The sequence below is a fragment of the Gymnodraco acuticeps genome, unplaced genomic scaffold (assembly GCF_902827175.1).
Source record: "Gymnodraco acuticeps unplaced genomic scaffold, fGymAcu1.1, whole genome shotgun sequence".
Lineage (NCBI taxonomy): Eukaryota > Metazoa > Chordata > Actinopteri > Perciformes > Bathydraconidae > Gymnodraco > Gymnodraco acuticeps.
The window spans coordinates 1,529,620-1,547,428 of NW_022992251.1; the positions used below are offsets into that span (position 1 = coordinate 1,529,620).

General features: G+C 40.1%; 1 protein-coding gene across 1 annotated transcript in view; it reads right to left on the reverse strand.

Annotated features, from left to right (window-relative positions):
* LOC117540261 (complexin-1-like) overlaps positions 1-17,809 on the reverse strand; it is a 70,900-nt gene that overhangs the window by 51,374 nt on the left and 1,717 nt on the right. The gene's annotated exons all lie outside the window — the stretch shown is intronic.

Consider the following 17,809-nt stretch of genomic DNA (forward strand, 5'->3'; position numbering starts at 1 on the left):
GAAAAGTCAATAAATAATGTTGTTAAAACTTTTTTTTTTTTTTTTCGCGCAGCCCCCCCCCCCTTGCCACCACCCGCCAAAGTATATTTCATATCTGTGGGAAACACTGTAGTGGATATATCAAAGCGCTCTCTAAGTCACACTACAAATGTTAGAACGTTTATTCTAGCTAGTTCTTCTCATTAAATATAAGCGTTTTCAGTGAAGGGTTTGTGCAGGTTGCTGAAACTCAGAGGGTTGGGTGTAGATTCAACAAGCAGCAATAAACATGTGGTATTAAATAACCCAGTTTGGTCTACATGGTTAAGATATTCAATACAATACTGAATATAGATCAATGTGGGACAGGTGCAAACTATCGTCTAACACAGTGCTTCTCAAACTCTTTTCAGTCATGTACCCCCTTTGAAACATTTTCTCAGCCAAGTGCCCCCGGCCGACCCGAACATTTTTGATCGAAAAAGCCTATATAAATTATTACAATGGTCGGTGGTGGCGAAGTCCATATAACTTGGCTTGGCAACTGGAAGGTCACCAGTTCTAGTCCCGGCAACACCAAGTGCTACCGAGGTGTCCCTGAGCAAGGCACCGTTCCCTACACTGCTCCCCGGGCGCCGTTCAAAATGGCAGCCCACTGCTCCTAACACAAGATGGGTCAAATGCAGAGAAACAATTTCCCCACGGGGATTAATAAAGTATAAAGTATATCATATCAATGTAGTGATTTTACCTCAGTGTGTGATTTATTAACTCCTTTGTGTTTTAATAATAATAACTAAGGATATTTTCATCTTCAAGCATGAAAAAAAATAACATAACATTTTTATAAAACAGATTTTTCCAAGGAGTTTTTCAATTTAAGTCATATGTTTAACAAACCAATGAACACAATGATATATTGTGAACAACTATAAAATACAATACACACATTTGACATGTTTATATGAGGTGGTTCTAGGAATATTTTATATATGTGTTGTGCTTATTGTACTAAGATTATTTTTGTAATCATGCATGGTATTTTTTTAATTAACCTTTTTTTAATTTTATTTTTGAAATCTCACGTACCCCCTGCAGTACCCCAACGTACCCCCAGAGGTCCGCGTACCCCCATTTGAGAATCACTGGTCTAACATATGTTGTTGTTTTCCACTAGTTTCTCTCTGGTCATATTTTGTTTTTTGACACCTTCCCCAAAATATATACCTGAACACCTGGGACCCATTAATAAAATACGAGATACTGTTCCTGTTTGTAACTACGAACTCATACCTTTAGGGTTGGTCTGTCCTATTTACGCCTTTACACAACAAAGAACATTTAAAAAGAAGGAAAAAGGCGATAACCCTGATTTATATGCAGAAAAGCTAAGAACATAAGCGACTTTTAGGTAGAGTCACTAGTGTTGTATTAACAGCTAGACTTGGATCTTAGCAACTGAAGAGGTGAAGAAACGTTTTAACGGCTGAAAGCAAAGATGTAATTCTGTTAAACTATTAAAACGAGACAAAAAGCTGTTGAAAAGATTAAAATAAAATGTTCTCGTCTTTAAATAACAAAGACACCTTTCTTTTTCAAGTTTCCTCCATTCATCCCACTCTCCCATCTGCCTGGGCAGATGCCAGCTGCTGTTGTTATAGATTCTCTGCATTGATCTCACAAATGTATACACTGTCAGCGCTCTGCAAACAGACATGTCGGATACAACACCAACTACAGCCATTACAACCCAAGACATTTGAGTTTTGAATTGTTCGTGCCTCATTTGAACAGAAAAAAACAAGAAAAAAACCACTAAATATTAAAGGTTGGGTGTGTCATTTATTTCAGAAACACTTTTTGTTATATTCCATGGAATGCTCTTAACATCCCGATAGCAATGAATATATGAAATGCTTTGACAATAAATACATAACAACATTTCATCTGTGGAAGCCGTGGCGCTGTAAAAAGCACGACCAATCATCTGAGCCGGCCCGGCTAAAGTAACTGGATGGCCTACCTGCCTGTCAGCCTTCCATCTGGGCACAAACTTATCTCGTGCCCTCATTGGTCATGTGCACGTTCGTGTGTGTTGGAGGAGGGGCTCTATGAGGAAGTCTGAAGGAAGTGGCAGATTTTTTTCGGTTGTGTATTTTCAAATTGTAGCGCACTCGAGCGGGTTTCTCAAAAATTACCTACCCCCACCTTTAACTGAAGGCAGTGGTTCACAAGGTCAAACTATGGATGTGGTACAGGTGGTGTCACAAATAAAACTCTCATAGATGTATTGTCCATATTATGTTTGATGAAAATTATTTTTTACTGTTATTTCTATTTGCAGAAATATTTTGGACTGTTTATTTCTTGTGTCTTAATTTATCTTATGTGGCATTTGCCTTGATTTTTATGCTGCTGCAACGCAAACATATCCCAAATTGGGATCAATAATCCATCTATCCATCTATCTATCCATCCATCTATCTATCTATCTATCTATCTATCTATCTATCTATCTATCTATCTATCTATCCATCCATCCATCTATCCATCCATCTATCTATCTATCTATCCATCCATCCATCTATCTATCCATCTATCCATCCATCTATCTATCCATCTATCTATCCATCCTCTATCCATCCATCTCTCTATCTATCTCTATCCATCCATCTATCTATCTATCATCTCTCCATCCATCTATCCTATCCTTCTATCTATCATCCATCCATCTATCTATCATCCATCCATCTATCTATCTATCCATCCTATCCATCTATCTACCATCTATCCATCTATCCATCTATCCATCCATCCATCCATCTATCTATCTATCCATCTATCTATCTATCTATCTATCTATCTATCTATCCATCCATCCATCTATCCATCATCCATCCATCTATCCATCCGTCCGTCTGTCCGTCTTCTATCTACAGTATCTATCTATTCCACAATAACACCGGGACAGAGAACTAAATCAGCCGCAGATTTCAGTAAAAATGCCCAAATGAGTAGAATATTGTTGATACATTAAACACAGTATACCTGTTCTGTACAGCCACACACAAACACAATATAGAGGGTGGTCCATAGCGTTAATATGAGCTATCCAGTCATCCCTCTCACAGCGCTGTATAGGTAAGTGTCATACAGCCGCAGCGTACGCTATTAACCGCTTTCTAGGTCAAAGCGTGAATCAGTACTAAGCACCAGCAGCTCCACAGATACGCAGGTAAAGTGTTTTCATTCCCTGAACTCCCCACCAGGATTAGGAGAACAATTTATTCAGGGATGTAATTAGCAGCAAGAAGTGTGTGTGTGTGTGTGTGTGTGTGGCCTAGCATTACTATACTTGTGGGGACCTAAATCCGTTTACACAGTCACGTGTGGGGACTCGCCTCCCTTATGGGGACAAAATGGAGGTCCCCATGAGGGGAATCATTAATTTGTGGGTGAAGACTTGGTAAGGGTAAGGGTTAGGCATGTGTTGGTTATGGTTAGGGTTAGGGTTAGGCATGTGTTGGTTATGGTTAAGGGTTAGGGTTAGGCATGTGTTGGTTATGGTTAAGGGTTAGGGTTAGGCATGTGTTGGTTATGGTTAAGGGTAGGATAAGTCTCCAGGAAATGCATGTAAGTCAATGTAATGTCCCCTGAAGTGATGTATACATGGTGTGTGTGTGTGTGTGTGTGTGTGAGTGTGTGTGTGTGTGTGTGTGTGTGTGTGTGTGTGTGTGTGTGAGAGTTTAGGTTCATAGGGGCTCATTTGACAGCATGGATAACTGAGCGGATTGCCATGTGGTTTAAGTGTATGTTGTGTGTGGTTATGTTTCTTGAAGATTAAAGTCGAGCAGTGAGATTGCATCACTCACATGTTCACACAGGATAATGTTATTAAGAAAGTGTGATGAAAAAACCGAAATTGTACATATGCTGTCGTGGCTTTAGTTTTGTCGATGTCCACCAAAATTAGGAAGAATCACTAAATGTCTTGATGTAATAAAGGTCTGATCATAATATTTCAAAAATGTTTATCAGTGGTTAACTAGCTTGAAAGCAAGAGATGCTGCTATGTCTAACAACATGTATAGTTTTGACGAGAAAAAGTACAGTACATGTAATGTTATTTTCTTCTACTATACATGTTTACAAGTATTACAATGTCGTCTGTATAGTATAGTGCTCATATGTTTCAGTGTTGGTGCACTGCCTGAATATGCTTCATGAAAGGCAGGTTTTCCTATGAATAAAACCATTTGGGATCCTAAATATCTAGGTATCTTCTTTTCCGAGGTCACATGTTCTTGTCTTATTTGATACACTGAAGTAAAAAACATCTTATTTGTATTTATTTGCTGTTGTATTTGATATTGAGGTCATCCAAAAGTAACTAAGGGCAACCCTCCCAACCCTGTCTATTGCTGCATAAAAACTACGTTGTGGCATCATGGTGTGGTGTCTCGTCAATTGTGTTAGTCGTGTTTGTTTTATGTCTGTCACTTCATGTTTAGTCAGGTATGTAATTCCAAGTCTAGTCAGGTTTCTATGTAGAGTCAGGTTTTCTTGTTACTTCATGTCTGGTCTGTCTATTTCATGTCATGTCTCGTTTTCCCATTTCCTGTTTTATTTTGTACTTACCTCTTGTCTTTCCTTTCAGGTCCTGTTAATTCCTCACTTTGGGTGATTTTCCGTCATCGTCAGCGTCTGCCCCGCCCCTGATTGTTTCCACCTGGTCCCTATTCCCTCATGTATAAATAGTCCTTGTCTCCCTTTGTCTTGTGCCAGTTCGTCTTGTTTCAGTGTGCTTCTATGTCCAGAGACCCAGCGTTAAAACCAGAGAGGAGAGTTTTGTTTGTTTGAAATCGAGAAGTTTTGTTTTGTCCTCGCATGAGTGATTTTTTGTTAAAACTTTGTTTTATTTTTTCATTAAAATCTGAGCCGTCGCATTTGAGTCCAGTATTTGTGTACCCCGTTCTAACACATGGCCATGTTTTCCATTTCAAATCAAAGCCTAACTTAAAAAGACACTTTTATAATAAACTCAGTTGCTGTTCAAAGGCAGTATCTGTCCCTCAGCTCTTTTATAGAAAGCAGCAGGACGGAGGCCATGCCTTTAGCTCGTAAACACACACTCCACATCAGCCTCATTATACAGAGCAAGAGGGCAGAGCAAAGAGGAAGATGAAAGGGGGAATAAGACGAGAAGGTCTTGTACGCATCAGTGTTTCTCTGGGTCAATTTGACCCCAGGCTGTTTTAGTAGTATAAAACATATAACAATGTCAATATTTTACACATTTGTGTTGATTGTGTTGATTATTGATATTGAGGTGACTATTACATGCAAATGTATAATTGTAAAAACTACCCTCTGCTTTAGTTATTGGTCCTTCAACAACATCAAAAAGATCTTACTTTAACATTTTATTTCAGTCAGTGAGATTTGATGGTGATTTATATATTTTTCGATAGTCACATAGGAATTCTGGATGTATAAAGGGGTCTGTGGGGGGGAAGGTTTTATTTAAATGGTTATTTAGGTAGTCAACTAAGATACCTAAAGCACCAGAGACATGCATGTTGGTTAACATTTGGAATATGATCATTGTCTTGAGTTTTAAACTACTGGGGTCAAATTGACCCTAGAGGATAAAGGGTGTAAAGTAAATCTGAGGATAACAGGAGGGTTAAAGTGCCCAGAGGTTGCTTTGAAGGGAATTCATTTCTAGCATGGTAAAATTCTGGTGTTTAGAGGTTATAGTTTAAACGTCAATCATCTTTCATTAAGCCGAAATCAGACTATTAAGTCCATTAAATGTCCCAATCAAACCAATATGTGGCATTGGAAAAAAGCTCTTCCTTTGTTTGGCGTTCCTTCAGTTTAATCTGAATGTTTCCTGCCCACAATGATTGCTTCGTCTCACATAATAACTTCTTCTAAAAACAAAAGAGGTAATTGGAACGTCCCATTGAAATATCATTAAATAGTTTTTGTTTCCATGTGTCCAGTGCAGGTGTTCATACAGCTATGTAAGGTGTATTTTCCGCTCATTCCTCTCCTGTCCTTGCGACTGCTTCCACATGGACAACAGTATCTCAGGGTCTGTTTATATTGCAAAGGTTTGATTGACAGCTGTGTCGGCCTCATGGGGATTCCCTGTGTGGTTGACCGCCCCCGGGCAGGCTGTTGCCGGGCAGAAAACCCCCGCAAATCGGAGAATGTCAATCAATCGCATTTGTTTTGTAAGGTGGGAATATATAGTGCTTTACTGCACAGCCTGTTTGGGTCCAGAAGTCTGCTGCCAAACTTATTACATTTGGACCAGGTTTAGAATAATCTCTTTGAGTATTGTTGTCACGATACTGGTATTTCTTACTTGAATACGTTACCTTGAAAATATCAATATTCAATAACATTTTTGATGTCAGAAATAAAAAGAAACGGTGTATGATTGCTTAAAACTGTTTCAAATATCGAGCAATGATATTTATATGATAACACTCGTACAGAGCGTGTGTGATTCAATAGCATTGTAAGCTTTATTTTTACAGTCCGGACAACATGTACACTATTAATTGCCTACTTTTAATAATGACTTAATTAGGACAAGGCTTAGTCTTGACTTGATTCAACTGGGAATTGGGCAAACAAAACCATTGGGAATCAAAACTGCAAACTAATTCAATAACGTGTCCACCCATGATTCAGATTTGCACCAAATTTAATTGGTTTTTCGAAATCCTGCTGACAAACGAACAAATGGAAAACATAACCTCCCTGTGGTGGTGGTGGTATTGATTTGCTCTACGTGTCTGTGAGCATGAACCAATGGCTGCTGCAAAAAGAGCATATGTGCCCGAAACAGTCCCATAACCTGGGGTAAAACGGGAAAGCTCCCTTAATGTACGACTATTGTCTCGACTATCTGAAAGACAGAGGACTATAACTGGAGTTTCAGAAGATCCCTGAAGGTCAGTCGCTGTCACTTCACTATGATTATTACACAAAAGACACACCCATGGTGACACAAAGGCCTTCAGGGTGAGTTGTTGGACCATGATGACGAATCAAATATCAAAACATTAATCATCTGCAGACTGACACTTCAGTTTTATATTGAGCCAGGTTGAGGACCTGTAGTTATGAAGACAATGTGTCAGGAGAATTGGCTCTTTTTCCTTTTTGACAGATTTTCTGCCAATAGATTACAACCTATCCATATTATGAGCTTCATAACCACATGTCCATTGACTGGCCTATTGTTAAATTAGATAATTAAACACAGTGCTGCTGTTACCTGATTAGACAAGGCTGCCTAAATAATAGGAGATTTCGATTAAAATTATGAATAATAAGGCAGGGATAATGTGCAGCAAGGCTTTCATTATTGAAAAAATTAAATAAATTGACGGAGAAAACTAATGTTTGTTGTCTAGAGCTGACAATAAATCAACCGACTTCTTTCTGCGGATTGATATGACTGCCATAGTCCCTTGATCCTCCTTAGCAACAGTCGGTTCTCCTTAGCAACGGTCTGTTTGCGAACAATAACAACCTCTGGAATGTCCAAATTGACCAATCAGCATCGAGTATTCATCCAAGCTGTGTAATAAGGTGCAATATGCAACTCTCCTGCATTAAAACGCCGGTTACAACTCTGTTATATCATAGAGTTGTGCACGAACATCATCCAATGTTTTCGAACAGTTAATATTGTAATTCAAGTTTTTGGTTGAATTGTTCATATAGAACGGTGAATTACTGGCGTTAGACTCCACCAACAAACACCAACAAACCCCACTCCCCACGACCCTGGCATAGAAATTAAAAGACATGGCAATGAAAAAGAAAAGAGAAGAAATACATATATTAATAATAATACAACAATGGAGAAGAAAAAAAGTGTACACTAATGATTCGTTGTTATCTTTTAAATCAAACCAAGTCTCTGTCGGCTTTGATGTGTGTCCGTAAACGTTCTCAAAGAGTATTTGTTAGAAATAACTGTAAAAAATACGTGTTGTTTTATCCCAAGGGAAGGCTGTGCACCATAAATGATAAAAGCAGTGTGCTGTAAAGTGGAGGTGTTTAAAGCGGGAATACATCATTACGGCACATCCATTTATCAGCATTACATTGCCTCTCTTCTTTGGCTCATTTCTCTGAATTGGGTTCATGTAGGCTGATATCTGCCATAAAACATTACTTTTCATATGCCAAGTCCACTGAAAAGCCACTTAGGTGTGAAGAAACTCATTTGAACCATGCGTAAAGTTTTCATATGAAATCCATCAGGAAGTGTGTGTTGTATAGAAACTACATGTTGAGTTATCAAAGCCTGTTAAACGGCTGTGAGGTGTGTTGCATGTTGGTGTCCTGATTAAAACACACATTTACAAAAAAACTGCAAACTATTGGGTTTATTTGGTCTCAAGGGTATTAAAAAAACGCACTAATTTCACAGTCATGCTGATTGCACTTGTACCAGGCTTCGGAGGTCACGGATTACACGTGATAACATACTCTGGATACTAAAAGAAAAGGTATTCCCTTAGAGTTACATAAAGAAATCTGATTAGTGTTTTGATCAAAATGTGAGATAACTAGCAGGATTACAGTTTTAGTAAACTCTCAAAAGAGCATATAGTGTTTGTTGTAAAAGGATCAGATGTTATCTCTTCTCTGTGAACTGTTCTGTAGGATAATACTTTAAGTGTAGGGGTGTAACGGTTCACAGAAGTCACGGTTCGGTTCATACCTCGGTTTGGGGGTCACGGTTCGGTACAACAAGGAAAAGCAAAAAAAAGTCGCAAATGCATATTTTTTTTGCTGTTATTTATTTTTTAACAGTAGTGCAAGTTTTGGTATGAAAATAAGGAACTCTAACATTTGGAATAATTAACTGTATTACAGTTAAAAACAAACCACAAACAGTAACACTCAGATGGCCATATTATTTATATTGGCTGATGTCAAACTAAAAGGTTAAATAAGCTGTACAACTAAAAAGAATGTCTTGAACATATTAAAATAAATAATAAGAAAATAAAATCTGTACCTTTAGGAGCAATGTCTAACATGTGTAATTCACTTGTGAGTGTGTGAGGCCATTATGCCTAAATAAAGGCACTCAAGCTTTACTCTATTTTCAAGTTGTTCTTCAGAAAGATGAGTTTGTCTAAGTTGTCAGTAGTGAGGGCAGATCTGTTGGCGGTAACTATGTCACCTGCCGTCGAGAAAACCCTCTCGCTGGGGACTGAGACTGACTCGGATGTGATTGAGCATGTTCGTGTTACCACTAGTATACCGCTGTCGAACAACGCCGACACACCGTCCTCGTCCGATCCACAACTCGCACCTCATCATTGTTGTAGTCCACAGGGAACCCGAAATGTTCCCACACACCTGATTTAAAAGAAGCAGGTGGGTCTTCTAGCTCCTGGTAGCTTCTAGCTACCAACTGTTCTTCTTCATGTATTGTGTTCGTTTTGTTTTGTTCTTCATTTGTTATTTACGGGCGGCTGGCTTTTAGGCGCAATACCGCCCCCTGGATTATATATAGTGTAATACTGCCCTGAGTGACAGACTTTTTTCCCACTCGTAAAAAAAGGCGTATTTGCCGTGTGACTGCATGTGATGTCTGAACCGTGACGGTACGGACGAATACGGATACCGTTACACCCCTAGTAAAGTGTGAATCTATTTGCCTGCTGTCTGAATCTGATTTATGGTTTTCACTTTCTTTGCAGCCTTTGTTCTGTTTTAAATTCAGCAGGTGAACCTATATGTCCATCAAATAGTGTGCGTGAGCTTAACTGTGTGTATTCAACTCAAAAGGAGCATTTTCTGTCAGCTTAGATTTTATTTCTGCTTTTAAAAACTGTAGTATGTGCTCATGTGTTTCAGTGTTGGTGTACTGCCTGAATATGCTTCATGAAAGAAAGGCAGGTTTTCCTATCAATAAAACCATTTGGGATCCTAAATATCTTGCTTTCTTCTTTTCTGAGGTCACATTTTCTTGTCTGATTTGATACACTTAAAGGTCCCACGTCATGGCAATTTCTACTGATCATAATTCCACAGCCGAAGTCAAAACAATAAGTGTGGCTTGATATTGAGTAAGAAAAAGGTTTGTAACGCTGTGAGAATGGGTCTGCGAAGAGCATTTCTCCGCCATCCCAACTCGTCTATTACCAGCATTCAGGGAGCTCTATGCAAGTCAATGGGGACTCCCTGTTAGTTGAACATTTACGCTAAAGGTCCTAGTGTGTGAGGAGCTCCTCGGATTGGTCCATTTTGGTTCCCGGAAGAAACAAATGGAAAAAGAGAAATGTCCAACGAGGCGTTCTGGGGCAGCATAGACAGGTCTTCTCTGTGTTAGAGTTTTACTCGCTACAGGGTGTACTTTGAGGGTTTGTGACTCTGCAGACCGTTTACATGCATTAAAAGCTACGTAACACACAAGGGGAAGGGTATGGAAAAGCATGACATGGGACCTTTAAGTAAAAAACATCGTATTTGTATTTATTTGCTGTTGTATTTGATATTGAGGTAATGCAAAAGTAACAAAGGGCAACCCTCCCAACCCTGTCTATTACTGCATACAAACCACGTTGTGGCATCATGTGGCCATGTTTTCCATTTCAAATCAAAGCCTAACTTTTATAATAAACTCAGTTGCTGTTCAAAGGCAGTATCTGTCCCTCAGCTCTTTTATAGAAAGCAGGAGGACGGAGGCCATGCTTTTAGCTCGTGAACACACGGTCCACATCAGCCTCATTATACAGAGCAAAGAGGAAGATGAAAGGGGGAGAAGAGGGAGAAGAGGGCATGTAAAAGCTATTCATTTTAATGTGGGTTTCTTTAAGGGCTCACTTTAAGGGAGGGGTGTACATTATGCAGGAATATCAATGTTACTATTGAGAGGAGTCGGTTTAAAACATAAAATAAAAACAGGTGTTATATAAAAAATGAAATGGGTTTCTATCTCTTTCGTTAAAGGAGTAAACTAAAATATACCCACCGGGGTTTGTTAGGTCACACATGAGTTAAAATCTCAATATAGCTTCATATCCTCCAGGGGTGTTCTGCTAATCCTAATTAATCCTTTACTATAATGATGATGTGTCTCCTATGTGAACACACAACCAGAGCACGGAGAATTGCATCATACAGTATACTGCATACTACTTTGCCAGTTACAATATCAATACTATAGCTTGTTCTCCTAAACAATTAAGTTGATCCTATGCAAAGTGTGTTTAAGACTGTTATACTTTACAGAGGTTTTACCCTGTATTAATGGAAGCTGTGGCATCAAAGTGGAAGAAAATGCTTGTAACAGATTTGTTTTGTATGAATGCCCTTGAGCAAAACACTCAACGTGTTTTCCATCACCGCTGCTGAGGTTCGAGGTCCGGTTTCTACCAAGCTAATGGTGCTAGCTGGCTCGCTGTTCTTCCCACATGCCCCACCCTGGAACCTGCGGTCTTCAGACTCTGGCCCCCCGCACCAACCTGTGAACCTTCGGGACAGAGCCTTCAGTATGGCAGCCCCCATTCTCTAGAACACCACAACAGCAAGAGCCACTTTGCTCACAATATGCACCAATAATGGCACAGAACACCAACCATGGCCAATCATATTTGTCTTAAAGAGGCCCTATTATGCTCTTAGGGTTTTCCCTCTCGTGTTGTATAGGTTTGTGTGTATGTATGGTCTGCAAAGGCTAAACTCCATGTGTTCCCTCCAGAGGGAGTTTCTCTTAGTCACATAGAGGACTTTAAATCAGAAATGGATTGATAGCAGTGTGCGTGCGTTTTCTTTGAGTCCCTGACTCAGTGTGTATATCTGCATTCTGCCTGAACACACACTGTTATTATTCAGTGATCTTTCTCTGTTGACTTTGAGACGTTTGTCTTATAATAAAATATTTACATTTGTCTAAAGGCTCTACTGGTGAGCTACAGCTCTCCCAGCTATGGGTTTGAAATGAGTAGGGTGTGTGTGTGTGTGTGTGTGTGTGTGTGTGTGTGTGTGTGTGTGTGTGTGTGTGTGTGTGTGTGTGTGTGTGTGTGTGTGTGTGTGTGTGTGTGTTGAAGTTTGTTTATCAGTACGTCAGTGGGTTTGAATTGGATTATTTTTTCGTCCTGGTGGTGTGTGTCAGTGTTCACGGGTGTGTTGCTTCCCAATTTTGTGTTTTTATGTGTGTTTGTGCAACTGCATCATCTCTCTCCCTCCCTACATCTTACTAGGGCACACAAACAAACACACACACACACACACACACTTACTTTATCATCTAATGCCAGCTAAAGCCGACTACTAAGGTCCAACCGAGTCTCTCTGACTGTTTATCACAGACTGCCACTCTTTCTCTCCTCGCGGCACGCACACACACACACACACACACACACACACCCCAATTTCCCCCAGTGGCTGCCTGATTGAAGGTTCCTTGCCTCGCCCTTTTAGATTTACTGTAATCGTCGGCGGTGGGAGGGAGTGAGAACATAGATGGAACGGAGGGGATAAAGAGAGTGATGGAGTAAAAGTAGAGGGTATGGAGGAGGAGGAGTGATGGGGAAAGGAGAGAGGTGGCAAGGAGGGTGTAAATAAAGGTGCGACAACACATGGCTGAAGATGAAGAAGGTTGTGAAATGTGAAGGATGTGAAAATAGAATACTAAACACAAGAATGACGTAGGAGAGGAAAGAGGAGAAAGGACACAGAACACATCTCCCATTAAACAGATATTACAGCTGCTGCCGGTCCAGAGTTCACCGCCACTTTACAACCTCTGCTGCTGATGATATAACACTCCGTTTTAAAGATCAATTTGTCACTTTTCATCTCCTCCTACACCTCATTCTCTTCCTCGCCTTCTGCAGAGGCTGAGGGCAGAGATGCCAGAGGAGGAGGCGCGATGATGACTTCTATTTACGAGCATTTTTAACGATGTCATCCGCAATCAATGCTCCCCTCTCCTCCTGCACGGTTTCCTGTTCCTGCAATACGACTCCTACACAGACTGACAAACACACACATTGCTCTAAGTGCCCTGCAGACTGAATCAATTCCCAAGTTGTCCTTACTTTTCTCCGAACATGTCACTGATACGCTATGGCCAGCGGCTCTAAAAGTCCAGCTGTCCTTGAAGGGCTTCTATGGCTTTTATGTATTTATGTATTCTCTAAAGGACCAGACAAGTGCTTTCAAATGCTTTTAGTACATGGCGTACTTGATTCTGATTAGTCTATTTGGACAATCTAGATGTCTGTTATTTTACGCTAACAGACCGTTGCTAAGGAGAACAAACCGTTGCTAAGGAGAACAGACCGTTGCTAAGCAGGATCAATGGAATCTGTGCAGTCATATCAATCCGCAGAAGTCCGGTCAATTTAACGTCAGCTGTGGACAACAAACATTAGTTTTCCTCCATCAGAAAACACAGTGGAATACTTTTTGAATATTCATTTTTATATTTTTTTATAGAGCAGGAAAACTTTGGATTCATGATGACTAAACTGTAAAGAAAATAAAAAGAGATCAAGAGAAGGAAAGAGGTTAAAAGACAGAGAGCTGGACTTCAGAGAAATCAACAGAAGAAGACAGACAGGAAGTAAACACTAAAGGGAACAGCAGAAGAAGACAGACAGACATGTATTTCTTAGTGGAATCAATAGGCGCGTTCACACTGGAGTACTTTCCCCCGTACTTTTCCCGTTTAGTTCCGTTAGTACCCCTGATGTCGCGTTCACACCAAAAAGAGTACTTAGTGCCGGGAACTTTTACCCCCATTTTTAGTGCCTGCTGAGAGGTGGTACTCTCCTGGGGGAAAAAGTGCCCCAGTTCTGATTGGCTGGGCGAATTGCAAGCCACGCCCCGTAAAACTCTGAAATGTTTTGTAGAGCTGCCATTTTATTATCCTCGCATTAGCATTATTAGCATTAGCATTCGCCCAGTGAAAAAATGCAGAGAGACTAACTTATAGCAACACAAAATAAAGCATGGGAGCGGTGGAGATGAGGAGGTGTCGGCGTTCTGGCGATTTACTCGGAAGGCTTCAGTAGAAGCTGCTGGGAGTCCCAGCAGCTTCTACTGAAGCCAGTCCCCAACTCCGGGGACTTCCGGCCGGGGACTTCGGGTGGCAGTATACGCCGTGAAGTTGTTTGCGGCCTGCCAGTAAACCCAAAGCAGAAGAAGTGACGTCAGCGGCTCATTTGCGTAATCTTCCCTCAGGGAACTTATTCCGGTGTGAACGCGATCGGCTCTTAGTTCCATGGGGGAACTAAGTGCTGGCACTAAGTGCTGGGAACTAAGTACTTGGTGTGAACGCGGCTAATACGATCATTTTAAATCAACATTGTGAGTAAAGTTGATGGTTTATTTGTGGTCGTGTAATAAGCAGGTAAAACACCTTTGCGTCGGGATCCTGATCACCATGTCGGTATTTTGTTTCTCAATAATGACGCCTCACTGCACATCTTCCCTCACTTAACCTTTCATCTTCTGGTGATCCTTGATATGGAAAAGTCCTCCAACAACACGACCTTACTCTCTTCTCCGTATAAAACGTAGATGTGAGCAGATGGAGTCTCTCCTCAGACAGAGAGACAGTGAAGTGAGATAATAGCCCACAGCTAATCCACTGCACACTGAAAACTCATTACTCCTTCAGAAAAAAGAAAAGAAAAATCTTGCTCCCCAAGACGGAGAGAGATATTCTGCTTAAGGTGGAAGGTTGGTGCTCCTCATGTGTGAAATGTCTTTTAAGCACAGTTCAGCGGATTTGACTCGTCTTTATTGACGAGTAGCTCCGTACGTTACGAGCCTGCCGGTGAGCGCACACACACACACACACACACACACACACACACACACACACACACACACACACACACACACACACACACACACACACACACACACACACACACGTCTAAATACACAAACACAGCAACAGAAACCGGCATTTGTAAAGCAACATATCAGTGTATTAGTACGTTGACGCTCATTAAATGAGACTTGTTGCTGACAATTGAGTAATACAGGCAACACAGTATCCTATTTTCAAATGTATTGATGGACATTTCTGGCAGATATTGGTCTCCATTTGTGTTTTTATGACATAAAGATCTATCTGCAGACTCTAAAAACTTGCTATTTCCAGTTCCCTAAATGATGAGGCAACTTTCCAATTTCGTACATCATTAATTCCCAACATATTCCAGAGGTTATTGAAACATTTGCCTGTATCCATTATTATTGTTTTATATTATAATCATTGTTTTGGTTACATTCAGTATCTATTAACAGTGTTCTATTTAATTTCCAGTAATCTTTAATGCCGTTATGTCTGATTGGTCCCATACTGACTTTTAGAATAACAGTGTTATGATCTGTAAAAACAGAGTTTGATTAGCACCGAATCCACATTATATTTAATGTCTCTGGAAATCAAGCAGCACTCTAAGCTGGATTGCTGAGATGTTCCCTTATTGATCAAAGTGTAGGTTCTTTGGTTTATTGTCATGTTACCCATCATGATCAATATGAAAGATCCACAAATGTCTGCCTGGAATCAAACAGACAAGATGTAAATGATTGAGGATGAGTTGGGTTCACACGTACGTACTACATTAAGTCACATAATGGAGAACAGGCGGTCAAACAGAGTGTGTGTGTGTGTGTGTGTGTGTTGTGTGTGTGTGTGTGTGTTGTGTGTGTGTGTGTGTGTGTGTTGGTGTGTGTGTGTGTGTGTGTGTGTGTGTGTGTGTGGTGTGTGTGTGTGTGTGTGTTGTGTGTGTGTGTGTGTGTGTGTGTGTGTAGCTTGATAGATGATGGGAAGGTATTTATAGCTTCAATGTATGGATAAATACATGTATTGTGCGATTACTTAACACTGAATTTGAAACTTTGTGTACTTTTACATCAGATAATAGTTTAGAAATTGAGACGGGGAAAAAATAGGCTTTAATGTAAAAGTCAAAATGCTTTTCTGTTCTGATTTAGTCTTTGACATTTAATTTGAGTTACCTAAAGCTCCCTTTAAATGTGAACTCATACCTGAAAACCACTCGTAAATCCTTAAAATGTTCTTTAACATCAGGTGGTACATAATAAAGGAAATGTCTCTTAGTGACGCACTATAACATCCTCATACCTCGAAATCTCTCTGCTAAGTGATTTATTGACGTGCCCAAAAGGGGATAAGCTACCAAATGTCAGAGCCTTTAAAGCCATCAGGCAGTGAAGATCAAATACTCGTATTGTCAGTCAATGATTTGAGACATGATGTGAAGCTCTGTCCCCGGTGACAAAGTTACATCATCCATTATGTCATGTAACGCAATAATTGCACCATCTGACTTTCTCAACTGAAAGTCAGATGGTGCAATTATTGCGTTGTTTACAGCCTTGTAGATCTGAACAAAAACAATTCGGAAAAGGAAGTGGGTGATTAAAGAGGATATATTATACAGATGTTCAGGTGTATATTACACTGAACAAAAATATAAACGCAACACTTTTGTTTTTGCTCCCATGAGATTTTCATGAGATGAACTCAAAGATCTAAAACATTTTCTATTTACACAAAATAACCATTTCTCTCAAATATTGTTCACAAACCTGTGAGGTGGGATGGATTATCTCGGCAAAGGAGAAGTGCTCACTATCACAGATTCTTTCAGATTTGTGAACAATATTTGAGAGAAATGGTTATTTTGTGTTTATAGAAAATGTTTTAGATCTTTGAGTTCATCTCATGAAAAATGGGAGCAAAAACAAAAGTGTTGCGTTTATATTTGTGTTCAGTGCGTATTGAGTGTCTCTACTGGGACATGTCTCCATGCTTTAATGTTCAAAAAGCTCTTTATTTTTCTCATACTGCCTGTGCTGCAGCACCTCTTTTCACCCTCTGTCTGAAACCAGAGCCCAGTCTGCTCTGATTGGTTAGCTGGCCGGCTCTGTTGTCCCTCCCATTAGCCTATCACATACAATTTGTTGGAGCGCTAGCCAATAGAAGAGCAATCCAAACCATGATGTTTTTCACACAACTTGGTGGCAACATACTCAGGTGATTGATACAGAAATGCAAGATTCAAATGCTTTAGGAAACATAAAACAAGCCTTCTCTACCGTATATTCTTCTTGCAAATGTCCAATCCCTGAACAATGAGCTTGATGGACTCTGGAGCAGGATGCCATTTCAACAGGACTGATACTATAGTGAAAATAAAACCTAAGGAAAACAATATTCCTTACATGAAAGCAGAGGTCCGCCTTCTAACCTATTGGTGGGTAAAGTGTGTCCCTTCTAAAGGAGGGCAGTAAAAACCACCGCTGATTACGTTCAAAATGGTTGCTTAAGACTTTAAACCAAATCATCAGGGGTTTTAATAATGAAATCCGATTTTTTTTTTTAACCACAAAGGGTTTTCAATTCAATAAAGGCTGAACCTCTCCTGACATCAACAACAACAGCCCAGGGTTAGATTTCCACTCTGCTCTGAGGGTCTCTTAGCACAAATAACCAAAACCTCTGAGACCCTTTCACCTTCAACTGTACCATCTGCATATTCACACATAATATCATCCTCATAGTCCTTCAAACCCCATTGCTCTGCTCTGATAATCCCATGTCCGGGGAGTCGTAAGCAGCAGCACAAGCAATTATAAAATCACTCATATGCTGGAATCAAATTATTGAAGATTAGATTAAACCTTGATTGTGTTTTTTCCCCCTTCAGGTGGAAAATGTTTGCTCAGCATGTGGAGATAAGAGTCGCTGCAGCAACAGGACGAATGCTGAGACCTGTGTTCACAC